The 16006-nt window shown below is 37.6% G+C and overlaps 5 non-coding genes across 5 annotated transcripts; all 5 read left to right on the top strand.

Annotated features, from left to right (window-relative positions):
• Window positions 1-3696: 3696 nt before the first annotated feature.
• On the top strand, window positions 3697-3768 carry Trnam-cau. The gene has a single exon. It is a non-coding gene; the product is annotated as a tRNA-Met (tRNA).
• Window positions 3769-3840: 72 nt separating this feature from the next.
• Window positions 3841-3911, top strand: Trnag-ccc. Its single transcript has one exon. It is a non-coding gene; the product is annotated as a tRNA-Gly (tRNA).
• An 8358-nt stretch (window positions 3912-12269) lies between these two features.
• On the top strand, window positions 12270-12341 carry Trnam-cau. Its single transcript has one exon. It is a non-coding gene; the product is annotated as a tRNA-Met (tRNA).
• Window positions 12342-12686: 345 nt separating this feature from the next.
• On the top strand, window positions 12687-12758 carry Trnam-cau. The gene has a single exon. It is a non-coding gene; the product is annotated as a tRNA-Met (tRNA).
• A 404-nt stretch (window positions 12759-13162) lies between these two features.
• Window positions 13163-13234, top strand: Trnam-cau. The gene has a single exon. It is a non-coding gene; the product is annotated as a tRNA-Met (tRNA).
• Window positions 13235-16006: the final 2772 nt, after the last annotated feature.

Below are 16006 nucleotides of genomic sequence, written 5' to 3' on the forward strand. Positions count from 1 at the left end.
AAGGAGATTAGGATTTTTAAAGATCTTTATTTGCCACTTGAAAAAAGGTAACAGCATTTGCCAGATGCAGTAGCTTCTCACTTAAGAGTACAAAAAGGAGTGAGTTGAAACATGGACTACTGTAATTAAAGACGGGACTCTTCGGCCTTTCCTATGTCGGTCATGTAAAATTTTTTCCGGGAGAATCAGAATAGAAATTTAAAAATTTGTATTGTTTTACCTAATGTCCTTATACCTAATATGTACGGTGTACGGTTATATTGCAAACTAGTTTACGGAAAATTTGAAAAAAAGACAAAACACCGGTGCCATCTATGAACCAGGTACCCTAAGCTCTTTGAGTTTGCATGCAGATACATGTCTAGAGTAAGAGAGACCACTCTCTTATCTCTAGTCTTCTGACATAGCTGCCTAACTATCTTTCACCTTGAGCGTATATTCCTAAGAGCTTAGAGTATTTGGTTGCTAGATGGCACCGGTGTTTTTTCTTTTTACCCCTACTCCTGAAAGTAAAATTAGAATACTTTATTAATTAGTTTTTTTTTACTAAGTTTTATAAACACAGTTGGAATCAGCGAAAAAAACTGCATTTTTTTATGTTCTCCATTAATTATCTCCTGAACGAACCCCACCAGACTAGCTTAAACACTCCGAGATAGGCGAAGAGTCCCGTCCTTTAGTTACAGTAGTCCATGGTTGAAACTATAAATTTGGGCGCACAAAGACAAAAGGGGATAAAGGGCTAGGCCAGCCAACGGAAGGGGGAAGCCCTTTCCTTATTGCAGGATTGATAATTTGGCGCCGTCCGCCACATCGATTGCAATACAAAGATCACATTTCGTATTTGAAACAGAAAGATGATAAATTAATGATTGACACTTGACTGACATTTTGATTTGGGAAAAAAAGGAATCTATAATAAATAATTGACATTGCAAGTTTTTAAAGGCACACAAGTATGGTAATTGTTACTTGAATTTTTTTTCAATTGTGAAATAACTCGATGAGCTCAACTCAAAAACAACACTCGTTTCACTTCACGAGGAATCCGGATTCGTTGAATAGTAGACTTCAATCTGTGCTGTGCTGTGCTGTGCTGTGCTAAACTCAATTGTGCATTTTTCTAAAACTTTTTCTTCATGAATTGCTCTATGAATTTATTGATTCAATAGACCTGAAATGGTGTATTGGACATCGATTTACATATCCTGTAATAAAGAAATGGTTCTAACAAGTGAAATAAATATTTTAGCAACTTCAAATGCTGTGGTGTGGTGTGCTATGCTATGCTGTGCTGTGCTGTGCTGTGCTGTGCTGTGCTGTTCTGTGCAGTTCAGTGCAGTTCAATGTAGCTCCTGGGCAGCTCCTGGAAGAGTTTCTTCTTGTTTCTATTTAATAAACATCATGAATGTTATTATGAATTCATTGATTAAATTACTTTAAATGGTGTATTGGAAATAAATTTACATATCCTGTAAGAATTAAACGCTTTGAATAAGTGAAACTATAAATATATTTAAAAAACAAAATACGTCCCAAAAATCTAGCCTGAAATATTTCAAAATCGTGGTGGAGACCTTTCCTATAACATATAATGGTATTAATAGTGTTGAACCAGTGTAATAATTTTACAAGAAAACTCATTATATGTGATAGGTTGCATTTGTGTTGAAGAAAAACCAAAGATACGTCCCAAACATCTAGTGCTGTGCTGTTCTGTGCTGTGATGTTCTGTGCTGTGCTGTTCTGTGCTGTGCTGTGCTGTGCTGTGCAGTTCAGTGCAGTTCAGTGCAGCTCCTGAGCAGCTCCTGGAAGAGTTTCTTCATGTTTCTATTTCATAAACATCATGAATGTTTTTATGAAATCATTGATTAAATTAACTTTAAATTATGTATTGTAAATAAATTAACATATCCTGTAAGAATAAAACGCTTTGAATAAGTGAAACTATAAATATATTTATAAAACAAATACGTCCCAAACATCTAGCCTGAAATATTTTCAAATCGTGGTGGAGACCTTTTCTATAACATAAGATAGAAAAGCAAGCTTATCAGCTCGCCGCGAAGGGATAGTCGTAAGCCAGTTGAAAACTGTCTTAAATGAAAAATTCAGGGCCTATTGTTAAGTCGGACTTTTTGCTAAATGCCTTCCTAGTTTTTCAGAATTTTTCTGTAAATTCTATGTTTTTTCTCTGAAATTATCTGGAAAAAAATTCTATCGAGAAATTTTGATTTGTCTGAGTCATGGTTAACAAAGGGCATGGGTCAAAACAATATTTTTATTCTAAAAAAAAGTAAATCAAAAATGAGACATGAACCATGGCCCTCTTCATTATCATGCCAGCGTTATAACCAAAAATCTATTTTTCGTCTTTAAATTCGATCCATTATCAAATGCGATCAAATGAAAGTGATTGTTGTGCGTCAGTGTCGTGTTTTTTATTGGAAAATTTTTATCGCGATATTTTGTCAGTTCTGAACCTAGACTACACATACCGTAACCCATTCACGCCGATGTTCACGGTAAACGATATTGGTGGGAGGCGGACTTGAACCAGCCACGTGGGCGGCCCGGGTTCGATTCCCGGTGGATGCAGTACTAGTTTGGTAAGAACTCAGAAATATTTCTGCAAATGAGTAGTTTTGTAGGAATCTAATCACAAGTTACATTATAACAAAACAATGTCAATCGTGTGGGTTAACATCTTAGGCGATAATTATAAAAATTGGAATCGCCAATGATCAACAGAAGTACACATTTTTTGGAATGAGTTTCTATTTTCGAAAGAGTAAAACCAAGCAGAGTGGCGCAGCGGAAGCGTGCTGGGCCCATAACCCTGAGGTCCGTTGATCGAAACTACGCTCTGCTAGACAAATGTTTTTTTGATGATGCAATGTATTTTCTAAAAATTTCTCTATGCACAGTAGACATGGGCAATGTCGCATTGATGGTTCAGTGGAAGAATGCTCGCTTGCCACGTGGGCGGCCTGGGTTCCATTCCCGGTCTATGCAGTACTATATGGGTAAAAACTAAGAAATATTTCTTCAAATGAGTAAATTGATCAGATTTCGATTTTGTATATTTATTATTAAAAATAAATCAACAAATAGATCGTGAGTCACTAAGGAATCTAATCAAAAGTAACTTTAATACAAAACCATGTCAATCGTGTTGGTTAACATCTTAGGCGATAATTATGAAAATTGGAATCGCCAATGATCAACAGAAGTACACATTTTTTTGAATGAGTTTCTATTTTTGAAATAGTAGATCCAAGCAGAGTGGCGCAGCGGACGCGTGTTGGGCCCATAACCCAGAGGTCCGTAGATCGAAACTACGCTCTGCTAGACAAATGTTTTTTTGATGATGCAATGTATTTTCTAAAAATTTCTCTATGCACAGTAGACTTGGGCAATGTCGCATTGATGGTTCAGTGGTAGAATGCTCGCTTGCCACATGGGCGGCCTGGGTTCGATTCCCGGTCGATGCAGTACTAGTTTGGTAAGAACTCACAAATATTTCTGCAAATGAGTAGTTTTGTAGGAATGTAATCAAAAGATACATTATTACAAAATCATGTCAATCGTGTGGGTTAAAATCTTAGATGATAATTATGAAAATTGGAATCGCCAATGATCAACAGAAGTACACAAATTTTGGAATGAGTTTCTATTTTTGAAAGAGTAAATCCAAGCAGAGTGGCGCAGCGGAAGCGTGCTGGGCCCATAACCCAGAGGTCCGTAGATCGAAACTACGCTCTGCTAGACAAATGTTTTTTTGATGATGCAACGTATTTTCTAAAAAAAATTCTGTGCACAGTAGATTCATTAAATGTCGCATCGATGGTTCAGTGGTAGAATGCTCGCTTCCCATGTGGGCGGCCCGGGTTCGATTCCCGGTCGATGCAGTACTATATGGGTAAAACCTCAGAAATATTTCTTCAAATGAGTAAATTGATCAGATTTCGAATTTGTAGATATTATTAAAAATAAATCAACAAATAGATCGTGAGTCACTAAGGAATCTAATAAAAAGTAACTTTTCAATAGTGATTACACTTATGAAAAGTTTACTTTTCTATTACATTCATTAATGTAATACATTTATGAATTACATTCATTAATGTAATACACGTAATTACACATGACATTGTGTAATTACGGAACTATTTTCTTTCAGATAAATAGGTTCCAAGCAAGCAAGCAGAGCTATAGACTCCGCTGGGAGTCTACAGCTCTGAAGCGGGTGATTTAGCACCCTAACCACTCTGTCTAAGAAAACGTGTGCTTTTGCACCCCGAAAACTCTTAAGCAAGCGGGTGTTTTATTAGTACCCTGGCTATTTTGATTTGTGTTCCGTATTTGGTACTATTTTCTTTCAGATAAATAAATAAACCCTCCTAAAAGAAGGTGTCGCCCTATTTGTTCTCTGGAAAATTCCGTTTTTCCCGAACTTTCTGCAGGGTGGGTGGGTGGGTAGTTATGTGAAACTTACACTGACAGAATTTTCACATGACTTTTCTTTTCTGTTACTTGCTTGTGAATGGTTGTCTGCTAGGCAACACCGTTGCCAAATGGTTTACAACCATTCACTCCATAGAAAAGTAGTTACTTTTCAATAGTGATTACACTTATGAAAAGTTTACTTTTCTATTACATTCATTAATGTAATACATTTATGAATTACATTCATTAATGTAATACACGTAATTACACATGACATTGTGTAATTACGGAACTATTTTCTTTCAGATAAATAGGTTCCAAGCAAGCAAGCAGAGCTATAGACTCCGCTGGGAGTCTACAGCTCTGAAGCGGGTGATTTAGCACCCTAACCACTCTGAATGAAACGTGGCAGCAATGAAACCCATTTTTTCTCATAGTTCATGTCTGTTTATATGTAATGATAACTAAGCTCATGTCTGGTTACATGCAGCTGTCTTCTTAGCTCATGCCTGGTTACATGCAGCTAACCTGAAGCTCATGACTGGTTACATGCAGCTATACTCGTAGTTCATGACTTGATACATGCAACTTAACTCGTAGCTCATGACTGGTTACATGCAGCTATACCTAAAGCTCATGACTGGTTACATGCAGCTATACTCGTAGTTCATGAATGGTTACACACAACTGAACTCGTAGTCAGAATGTCTGGTTACATTGGATTACGTGCAGCTGTACCTTCAGCTCATGTCTGATTACAATGTAAAAATGTAACGATACCTGAAGCTCATATCTGATAAATGAAGCTGTACTGGTAGTCCATGGCTGGTTACCTACTACTAAACTGATAGCTAATGTCTGGTTACATTCAACTGTCTTCGTAGCTCATGTCTGGCTACATGCAGCTATAACTACTTGCAGTCCATGACTGGTTACCTGCAACGATAAACTACTGTAGTAAATGAAAGCACTGAGTAAAAGATAACTTTCTTCTATTCTATTATTCTACATCACGTAACACAAAAACCAGCAAGTCTTGCCTTGCTGATTGGTTTTTCGGCGTTTGAGACTCCCACTCTTTTCAAAAAATTATTGTCGTAGTACAATTTTTTGGAGTCAATCGTTCGCCGGACAATTCTCGACAGAAAAAATAAAAATTTTGTTAAATATGAAATAATTAAACGAAATTATGTGAAACTTACACTGACAGAATTTTCACATGACTTTTCTTTTCTGTTACTTGCTTGTGAATGGTTGTCTGCTAGGCAACACCGCTGCCAAATGGTTTACAACCATTCACTCCATAGAAAAGTAGTTACTTTAATACAAAACCATGTCAATCGTGTTGGTTAACATCTTAGGCGATAATTATGAAAATTGGAATCGCCAATGATCAACAGAAGTACACATTTTTTGGAATGAGTTTCTATTTTTGAAAGAGTAGATCCAAGCAGAGTGGCGCAGCGGAAGCGTGCTGGGCCCATAACCCAGAGCTCCGTTGATCGAAACTACGCTCTGCTAGACAAATGTTTTTTTGATGATGCAATGTATTTTCTAAAAATTTATCTATGCACAGTAGACTTGGGCAATGTCGCATTTATGATTCAGTGGTAGATTGCTCGCTTGCCACGAGGGCGGCCCGGGTTCGATTCCCGGTCGATGCAGTACTAGTTTGGTAAGAACTCAGAAATATTTCTGCTAAATGAGTAGTTTTGTAGGAATCTAATCAAAAGTCACATTATTACAAAACCATGTCAATGGTGTGGGTTAAAATCTTAGATGATAATTATGAAAATTGGAATCGCCAATGATCAACAGAAATACACATTTTTTGGAATGTGTTTCTATTTTTGAAAGAGTAAATCCAAGCAGAATGGCGCAGCGGAAGCGTGCTGGGCCCATAACCCAGAGGTCCGTAGATCGAAACTACGCTCAGCTAGACAATTGTTTTTTTGATGATGCAATGTATTTTCTTAAATTTTTTCTGTGCACAGTAGACTTGAGCAATGTCGCATCGATGGTTCAGTGGTAGAATACTCGCTTGCCTCGTGGGCGGCCCGGGTTTGATTACCGGTCTATGCAGTACTAAATGGGTATAAACTCAGAAATATTTCTGCAAATGAGTAAATTGATCAGATTTCGGATTTGTAGATCACATTATAAACAAAGCAACAAATAGCTCGTGAGTAACTAAGGAATCTAATTAAAAGTAACTTTAATACAAAACCATGTCAATCGTGTTGGTTAACATCTTAGGCGATAATTATGAAAATTTGAATCGCCAATGATCAACAGAAGTACACATTTTTTGGAATGAGTTTCTATTTTTGAAAGAGTAGATCCAAGCAGAGTGGCGCAGCGGAAGCGTGCTGGGCCCATAATCCAGAGGTCCGTAGATCGAAACTACGCTCTGCTAGACAAATGTTTTTTTGATGATGCAATGTATTTTCTTAAATTTTCTCTGTGCACAGTAGACTAGAGCAATGTCGCATCGATGGTTCAGTGGTAGAATACTCGCTTGCCTCGTGGGCGGCCCGGGTTTGATTACCGGTCTATGCAGAACTAGTTTGGAAAAAACTCAGAAATATTTCTGCAAATGAGTAATTTTGTAGGAATCTAATCAAAAGTTACATTATTACAAAACCATGTCAATCGTGTGGGTTAAAATCTTAGATGATAATAATTATGAAAATTGGAATCGCCAATGATCAACAGAAGTATACATTTTTTGGAATGAGTTTCTATTTTTGAAATTGTAGATCCAAGCAGAGTGGCGCAGCGGAAACGTGCTGGGCCCAAAACCCAGAGGTCCGTAGATCGAAACTACGATCTGCTAGACAAATGTTTTTTTGATGATGCAATGTATTTTCTAAAATTTTCTCTGTGCACAGTAAACTTGAGTAATGTCGCATCGATGGTTCAGTGGTAGACTGCTCGCTTGCCAAATGGGCGGCCGGTTTCGATTCCCGGTCTATGCAGTATTTTATTAGTAAAAACTCAGAAATATTTCTGCAAATGAGTAAATTGATCAGATTTCGAATTTGTAGATATTATTAAAAAAAAAAATCAAATAGATCGTGAGTCACTAAGGAATCTAATCAAAAGTAACTTTAATACAAAACCACGTCAATCGTGTGGGTTAAAATCTTAGATGATAATTATGAAAATTGGAATCGCCAATGATCAACAGAAGTACACATTTTTTGGAATAAGTTTCTATTTTTGAAAGAATAGATCCAAGCAGAGTGGCGCAGCGGAAGCGTGCTGGGCCCATATCCCAGAGGTCTGTAGACCGAAACTACGCTCTACTAGACAAATGTTTTTTTGATGATGCAATGTATTTTCTAAAATTATCTCTGTATACAGTAGACTTGAGCAATGTCGCTTCGATGGTTCAGTGGTAGATTGCTCGCTTGCCACGTGGGCGCCCCGGGTTCGATTCCCGGTCGATGCAGTACAATATGGGTAAAAACTCAGAAATATTTCTTCAAATGAGTAAATTGATCAGATTTCGAATTTGTAGATATTATTAAAAATAAATCAACAAATAGATCGTGAGTCACTAAGGAATCTAATCAAAAGTAACTTTAATACAAAACCATGTCAATCGTGTTGGTTAACATCTTAGGCGAGAATTATGAAAATTGGAATCGCCAATGATCAACAGAAGTACACATTTTTTTGAATGAGTTTCTATTTTTGAAATTGTAGATCCAAGCAGAGTGGCGCAGCGGAAGCGTGCTGGGCCCATAACCCAGAGGTCCGTAGATCGAAACTACGCTCTACTAGACAAATGTTTTTTTGATGATGCAATGTATTTTCTAAAATTTTCTCTGTGCACAGTAAACTTGAGTAATGTCGCATCGATGGTTCAGTGGTAGAATGCTCGCTTGCCACGTGGGCGGCCGGTTTCGATTCCCGGTCTTTGCAGTATTTTATGGGTAAAAACTCAGAAATATTTCTGCAAATGAGTAAATTGATCAGATTTCGAATTTGTAGATATTATTAAAAATAAATCAACAAATAGATCGTGAGTCACTAAGGAATCTAATCAAAAGTAACTTTAATACAAAACCATGTCAATCGTGTTGGTTAACATCTTAGGCGAGAATTATGAAAATTGGAATCGCCAATGATCAACCGAAGTACACATTTTTTTGAATGAGTTTCTATTTTTGAAATTGTAAATCCAAGCAGAATGGCGCAGCGGAAGCGTGCTGGGCCCATAACCCAGAGGTCCGTATATCGAAACTACGCTCTGCTAGACAAATGTTTTTTTGATGATGCAATTTTTTTTTTTTAAATTTCTCTATGCACAGTAGACTCGGGCAATGTCGCATTGATGGTTCAGTGGTAAAATGCTCGCTTGCCACGTGGACGGCCCGGGTTCGATTCCCGGTCGATGCAGTACTAGTTTGGTAAGAACTCAGAAATATTTCTGCAAATGAGTAGTTTTGTAGGAATCTAATCAAAAGTTACATTATAACAAAACCATGTCAATCGTGTGGGTTAAAATCTTAGATGATAATTATGAAAATTGGAATCGCCAATGATCAACAGAAGTACACATTTTTTTGAATGAGTTTCTATTTTTGAAAGAGTAGATACAAGCAGAGTGGCGCAGCGGAAGGGTGCTGGGCCCATAACCCAGAGGTCCGTAGATCGAAACTACGCTCTACTAGACAAATGTTTTTTTGATGATGCAATGTATTTTCTAAAATTTTCTCTGTGCACAGTAAACTTGAGTAATGTCGCATCGATGGTTCAGTGGTAGAATACTCGCTTGCCACGTGGGCGGCCGGTTTCGATTCCCGGTCTTTGCAGTATTTTATGGGTAAAAACTCAGAAATATTTCTGCAAATGAGTAAATTGATCAGATTTCGAATTTGTAGATATTATTAAAAATAAATCAACAAATAGATCGTGAGTCACTAAGGAATCTAATCAAAAGTAACTTTAATACAAAACCATGTCAATCGTGTTGGTTAACATCTTAGGCGAGAATTATGAAAATTGGAATCGCCAATGATCAACCGAAGTACACATTTTTTTGAATGAGTTTCTATTTTTGAAATTGTAAATCCAAGCAGAATGGCGCAGCGGAAGCGTGCTGGGCCCATAACCCAGAGGTCCGTAGATCGAAACTACGATCTGCTAGACAAATGTTTTTTTTATGATGCAATGTATTTTTTAAAAATTTCTCTATGCACAGTAGACTCGGGCAATGTCGCATTGATGGTTCAGTGGTAAAATGCTCGCTTGCCACGTGGACGGCCCGGGTTCGATTCCCGGTCGATGCAGTACTAGTTGGGTAAGAACTCAGAAATATTTCTGCAAAAGAGGCGTTTTGTAGGAATCTAATCAAAAGTTACATTATTACAAAACCATGTTAATCGTGTGGGTTAAAATCTTAGATGATAATTATGAAAATTGGAATCGCCAATGATCAACAGAAGTACACATTTTTTGGAATGAGTTTCTATTTTTGAAAGAGTATATTCAAGCAGAGTGGCGCAGCGGAAGCGTGCTGGGCCCATAACTCAGAGGTCCGTAGATCGAAACTACGCTCTACTAGACAAATATTTTTTTGATGATGCTTTGTATTGTCTAAAATTTTCTCTGTGCACAGTAGACTTGAGTAATGTCGCATCGATGGTTCAGTGGTAGAATGCTCGCTTGCCACGTGGGCGGCCGGTTTCGATTCCCGGTCTATGCAGTATTTTATGGGTAAAAACTCAGAAATATTTCTGCAAATGAGTAAATTGATCAGATTTCGAATTTGTAGATATTATTAAAAATAAAAAATCAAATAGATCGTGAGTCACTAAGGAATCTAATCAAAAGTAACTTTAATACAAAACCATGTCAATCGTGTGGGTTAAAATCTTAGATGATAATTATGAAAATTGGAATCGCCAATGATCAACAGAAGTACACATTTTTTAAAATAAGTTTCTATTTTTGAAAGAGTAGATCCAAGTAGAGTGGCGCATCGGAAGCGTGCTGGGCCCATAACCCAGAGGTCCGTAGATCGAAACTACGCTCTACTAGACAAATGTTTTTTTGATGATGCAACGTATTTTCTTAAAAATTTTCTGTGCACAGTAGATTTGTTTATGTCGCATCGATGGTTCAGTGGTAGAATGCTCGCTTGCCACGTGGGCGGCCCGGGTTCGATTCCCGGTCGATGCAGTACTATATGGGTAAAACCTCAAAATATTTCTGCAAATGAGTAAATTGATCAAATTTCGAATTTGTAGATATTATTAAAAATAGATCATCAAATAGATCTTGAGTCACTAAGGAATCTAATCAATAGTAAATTTAATACAAAACCATGTCAATCGTGTTGGTTAACATCTTAGGCGAGAATTATGAAAATTGGAATCGCCAATGATCAACAGAAGTACACATTTTTTTGAATGAGTTTCTATTTTTGAATTTGTTGATCCAAGCAGAATGGCGCAGCGGAAGCGTGCTGGGCCCATAACCCAGAGGTCCGTAGATCGAAACTACGATCTGCTAGACAAATGTTTTTTTTATGATGCAATGTATTTTTTAAAAATTTCTCTATGCACAGTAGACTCGGGCAATGTCGCATTGATGGTTCAGTGGTAAAATGCTCGCTTGCCACGTGGACGGCCCGGGTTCGATTCCCGGTCGATGCAGTACTAGTTGGGTAAGAACTCAGAAATATTTCTGCAAAAGAGTCGTTTTGTAGGAATCTAATCAAAAGTTACATTATTACAAAACCATGTTAATCGTGTGGGTTAAAATCTTAGATGATAATTATGAAAATTGGAATCGCCAATGATCAACAGAAGTACACATTTTTTGGAATGAGTTTCTATTTTTGAAAGAGTATATTCAAGCAGAGTGGCGCAGCGGAAGCGTGCTGGGCCCATAACTCAGAGGTCCGTAGATCGAAACTACGCTCTACTAGACAAATATTTTTTTGATGATGCTTTGTATTGTCTAAAATTTTCTCTGTGCACAGTAGACTTGAGTAATGTCGCATCGATGGTTCAGTGGTAGAATGCTCGCTTGCCGCGTGGGCGGCCGGTTTCGATTCCCGGTCTATGCAGTATTTTATGGGTAAAAACTCAGAAATATTTCTGCAAATGAGTAAATTGATCAGATTTCGAATTTGTAGATATTATTAAAAATAAAAAATCAAATAGATCGTGAGTCACTAAGGAATCTAATCAAAAGTAACTTTAATACAAAACCATGTCAATCGTGTGGGTTAAAATCTTAGATGATAATTATGAAAATTGGAATCGCCAATGATCAACAGAAGTACACATTTTTTAAAATAAGTTTCTATTTTTGAAAGAGTAGATCCAAGCAGAGTGGCGCATCGGAAGCGTGCTGGGCCCATAACCCAGAGGTCCGTAGATCGAAACTACGCTCTACTAGACAAATGTTTTTTTGATGATGCAACGTATTTTCTTAAAAATTTTCTGTGCACAGTAGATTTATATATGTCGCATCAATGGTTCAGTGGAAGAATGCTCGCTTGCCACGTGGGCGGCCCGGGTTCGATTCCCGGTCGATGCAGTACTATATGGGTAAAACCTCAAAATATTTCTGCAAATGAGTAAATTGATCAAATTTCGAATTTGTAGATATTATTAAAAATAGATCATCAAATAGATCTTGACCATTAAGGAATATAATCAATAGTAGCTTTAATACAAAGCCATGTCAATCATGTTGGTTAACATCTAAGGCGAGAATTATGAAAATTGGAATCGCCAACGATCAACAGAAGTACACATTTTTTTGAATGAGTTTCTATTTTTGATATAGTAGATCGAAGCAGAGTGGCGCAGCGGAAGCGTGCTGGGCCCATAACCCAGAGGTCCGTAGATCGAAACTACGCTCTGCTAGACAAATGTTTTTTTTATGATGCAATGTATTTTTTAAAAATTTCTCTATGCACAGTAGACTCGGGCAATGTCGCATTGATGGTTCAGTGGTAAAATGCTCGCTTGCCACGTGGACGGCCCGGGTTCAATTCCCGGTCGATGCAGTACTAGTTGGGTAAGAACTCAGAAATATTTCTGCAAATGAGGCGTTTTGTAGGAATCTAATCAAAAGTTACATTATTACAAAACCATGTTAATCGTGTGGGTTAAAATCTTAGATGATAATTATGAAAATTGGAATCGCCAATGATCAACAGAAGTACACATTTTTTGGAATGAGTTTCTATTTTTGAAAGAGTATATTCAAGCAGAGTGGCGCAGCGGAAGCGTGCTGGGCCCATAACCCAGAGGTCCGTAGATCGAAACTACGCTCTGCTAGACAAATGTTTTTTTGATGATGCAATGTATTTTCTAAAATTTTCTCTGTGCACAGTAGACTTGAGCAATGTCGTATCGATGGTTCAGTGGTAGAATGCTCGCTCGCCACGTGGGCGGCCCGGGTTCGATTCCCGGTCTATGCAGTACTATATGGGTAAAAACTCAGAAATATTTCTGCAAATGCGTAAATTGTTCAGATTTCGAATTTGTAGATATTATTAAAAATAAATCAACAAATAGATCGTGAGTCACTACGAATCTAATCAAAAGTAACTTTAATACAAAACCATGTCAATCGTGTTGGTTAACATCTTAGGCGAGAATTATGAAAATTGGAATCGCCAATGATCAACAGAAGTACACATTTTTTGGAATGAGTTTCTATTTTTGAAAGTATAGATCCAAGCAGAGTGGCGCAGCGGAAGCGTGCTGGGCCCATAACCCAGAGGTCCGTAGATCGAAACTACGCTCTGCTAGACAAATGTTTTTTTGATGATGCAATGTATTTTCTAAAATTTTCTCTGTGCACAGTAGACTTGAACAATGTCGCATCGATGGTTCAGTGGTAGAATGCTCGCTTGCCACGTGGGCGGCCCGGGTTCGATTCCCGGCCTATGCAGTACTATATGGGTAAAAACTCAGAAATATTTCTGCAAATGAGTAAATTGATCAGATTTCGAATTTGTAGATATTATTAAAAATAAATCAACAAATAGATCGTGAGTCACTAAGTAATCTAATCTAAAGTAACTTTAATACAAAACCATGTCAATCGTGTTGGTTAACATCTTAGGCGAGAATTATGAAAATTGGAATCGCCAATGATCAACAGAAGTACACATTTTTTTGAATGAGTCTCTATTTTTGAAATTGTAGATCCAAGCAGAGTGGAGCAGCGGAAGCGTGCTGGGCCAATATCCCAGAGGTCCGTAGATCGAAACTACGCTCTGCTAGACAAATATTTTTTTGATGAAGCAATGTATTTTTTAAAAATTTATCTATGCTCAGTAGACTTTGGCAATGTCGCATTGATGGTTCAGTGGTAGAATGCTCGCTTGCCACGTGGGCGGCCCGGGTTCGATTCCCGGTCGATGCAGTACTTGTTTGGTAAGAACTCAGAAATATTTCTGCTAAATGAGTAGTTTTGTAGGAATCTAATCAAAAGTTACATTATTACAAAACCATGTCAATCGTGTGGGTTAAAATCTTAGATGATAATTATGAAAATTGGAATCGCCAATGATCAACAGAAGTACAAATTTTTTTGAATGAGTTTCTATTTTTGAAATTGTAGATCCAAGCAGAGTGGCGCAGCGGAAGCGTGCTGGGCCCATAACCCAGAAGTCCGTAGATCGAAACTACGCTCTGCTAGACAAATGTTTTTTTGATGATGCAATGTATTTTCTAAAATTTTCTCTGTTCACAGTAGACTTGAGTAATGTCGCATCCCCCACCAGGAGTAGCAGCATCGGCAGCAGCAGCAACAGCAGCAGAGCAGTCACCAGCAGCCACCGGAAGCAGAGTCCAGTCAACAGTCAGTCAGCAGCCAGCCGCCGGTCGTCGACCACTCCGTGGTCTCCTCCACTCGCTGCTCGATAGCAGCTATTCTCCCTTTCTATTCTCCCTCTCCATTCTCCCTCTCCATTCTCCCTCTCTATTATCCCTCTCCATTCTCTCTCTCTATCCTCACTCTTAGTGAACACTTGTGTACGTAAATGTGTTCGGTGTTTAAATAATGAAACCTTTCGACTTACTCTTACAAGTCAAAACACCTGCTGTAAACAAGTCTTCTAATTATTTAATTTGTTTTATTTCTATTCCAGGATTCAGGATGCAAGGAATCATATTGTCATTTTTTATTAGTGTGTATTTGTAGTATTTTGTACCATACAATAAACAAGAAGCATTTAAAATCAAATAAAGGAGAAATAGCGTATTTCTCGTTTTGATATGTGGTATAAATCAATATATTCTCTATACAGTACAATTGTGTGAATACCGGTTGTATAAATGTTAGCAGCATAGGCAGATATTGATTTTTAAGAGAGATGGGTATCAAAACTTTATCCTTATCTTAGTAATATTAAAATATTTAATAAATAAAATTTAACAAAAAGATTGCACATGAAAAACTTTATACAACCATGTATTATGAAATATGAGATTATCAATCAATATGGAATATAAATTAATAAAAACAAAAATCGAATTGCAAAAGTGGACTACGGAAAAATGAAGAAAATCCATTTTCATTTTGCCGTATTTTGAAAACTATTGCCAAATTTTGAAAATTAGTATTTCTTGACAGCACAAACCCACTGGCAAAATTTCGTTCAATTCTAAAAAAATACTCGCGCCAACTATTGGGTTATTTTGGCTGGATCGACGCAATTTGAATACTTAGCTAAAAATGATTTGGCAAGTTTTGCCGAATCGACAATACAATTTCGGCATTATGTCGATTCGGCAAATCCAATTCGGCAAATCCATTTTTTTTTCCGAATCGACCAGATACCGGTAAATATTCAAAGGGGAGCTTATGCCTTCGAATAGCTTGAGCAGCTAAACAAGATAACGGACGAACACCTGTCAAGAAGTTGCCGACCAACTGGCATAATTGGGCATTTGGATACATCAGAAGGAGTTCAGAAGAATAAAGACACTCCAATGCTGATTGACCACGGAGATTGACTTGATCTTCATGGAATCCTCCATCCAAGATAATTCAAACGAGTGCAATGAACTATTCTGCCTGAGTAGAATAATAAGTTTGACTCCAAAAAGCAAGCCTCGAAAGTTCTTTGTTAGCCAGAATATGAAGAGGGTTGCGATGGTGTGTATCGACAGCGTTGGGATTCGCTCCAGCAACAACTTGATCAACTTGAACTGGCTAGTTTTTCCTTCGTAAGACGTGCATACTTCTAGCAAGAGGTTGGGCCTTTGATTGATCCACCCATAGTTGACGAGATAGTCTCTTAGCTCACTCCTCAATTTGCAGCTCTCATTCTCCAATTTCATAAGTGACACCAGAAGTTCCAGAATAATAAGAATCAGTTTGGAAATGTCGTTGAGCTTCACGACTTTGGATTTGATCTTCAAATCTAAATTGGTTTTAGATTGTCGATTTGGAGCATGGTCGCGAACTTTAACCCGGTATGCGAAGGAAAACTCCAGGGATGTCATAAAGTGATCGAATGTGGTGGTCGAGTGGGTAAAGTGGTCGATACCATAAACAACTGGAATTTAAA

This window comes from Daphnia pulex, chromosome 7 (genome assembly GCF_021134715.1).
Source record: "Daphnia pulex isolate KAP4 chromosome 7, ASM2113471v1".
Taxonomy (NCBI): domain Eukaryota; kingdom Metazoa; phylum Arthropoda; class Branchiopoda; order Diplostraca; family Daphniidae; genus Daphnia; species Daphnia pulex.